The sequence below is a fragment of the Octodon degus genome, unplaced genomic scaffold (genome assembly GCF_000260255.1).
Source record: "Octodon degus isolate 3935 unplaced genomic scaffold, OctDeg1.0 scaffold00050, whole genome shotgun sequence".
NCBI classification, from domain to species: domain Eukaryota; kingdom Metazoa; phylum Chordata; class Mammalia; order Rodentia; family Octodontidae; genus Octodon; species Octodon degus.
This window is the reverse complement of record NW_004524626.1, coordinates 11,696,219-11,697,328: the sequence shown is the minus strand read 5'-3', so window position 1 is coordinate 11,697,328 and position 1,110 is coordinate 11,696,219. Positions and strand designations below refer to the sequence as shown.

The 1,110-nt window shown below is 66.8% G+C and overlaps 1 protein-coding gene across 2 annotated transcripts in view; it reads right to left on the bottom strand.

Annotated features, from left to right (window-relative positions):
- Positions 1–1,110, bottom strand: part of Keap1 (kelch like ECH associated protein 1) — a 9,526-nt gene that overhangs the window by 7,828 nt on the left and 588 nt on the right. The gene's annotated exons all lie outside the window — the stretch shown is intronic.

Below are 1,110 nucleotides of genomic sequence, written 5' to 3'. Positions count from 1 at the left end.
TTCTTTCTTTCTTTCTTTCTTTCTTTCTTTCTTTCTTTCTTTCTTTCTTTTTTTCAGAACCGGGGATTGAACTCAGGCCCTTGCGCTTGCCAGAGAAGCAAAAGTCACTTTTTCGAATAGGGGCCGTTACTTTAAATCAGGCGGTTCAGGCCTTTAAGAAGATGAAGCTGGGGCTGAGACACGGGTGTACTAGGAAGGAGGTGGCAAGGAGTCGTCCACGCAGCACGGACAAGCGCAAGGCCAGTGGGCTGCAGGCGAGGTGCAGCGTGGGAATCAGGGAGCTGCGAAAGATGAAAGGTGCAGGGGTTCGCGGAGACCACGGAGGTGGCGCTAGGACGCGCTGCTTTGAAAGCGGAACGAAGAGGACCAGGATCTGCAGGGGAGCCCCCAATGGTGGGCTCATCCCAGAACCACCTCCTCTCTACTTCCATCAGGGGCTGCAATGTTCCTCTTTGCTGGTATTCTGAGGTCCCTGTCACCCCCGCCCCTGTCAGGCCTCAGAGCACAGGGCGCCACCTGCAGCTTTGCGCGGCCCCCTTTCTGCTGCGCCCCGCGCCAACGGCCTGGCACCGTGCAGTGTCGCCCAGTGGGTCCGCAGCGACGGCTAGCTGGGTGCCAACCTAATGCAGCTGGCAGCGAGCCCTCTGCCCACCGAGCGCAGGCGTCGCGGAGGCCCCTCTCGGGCGCCACGGTTCCGAGCTCGCAGGGTCTCTGCCCAGGGCGACCTCGGCGCTCCCGGGCTCGGGGCGCCCCCTTTCCATGGCGCGCCGGGGCGAATGCGCATGCGCCGCCGAGCAGCGCCACCAAGGCCGGGAGAGGGAAGCGACCCAGCCGCAGGCCTTCGCTGCCAGCCCAGGGCGAGCGCCGGGCCTCCCAGGAAGGCCCCGGGTCTCCGGGACGCGGAGCCAGAGGCGCTGCTGGGGAGTCCAGCCCGACCTCGGGGACGCTCGGGCCGCCCCGCGAGTGGCGCCATCCAACGCCGAGATCGGCCCGAGCCGCGCCTTCCTCGCTGCGCTCGGGGACCTCGGAGCCGCCTGGGTCGCGGCGCTCGGTTCCCCGGGGCGCCAGACCCCAGCGCTGGGACCCGCGTGGCCCGCGGCGACCGCTCCG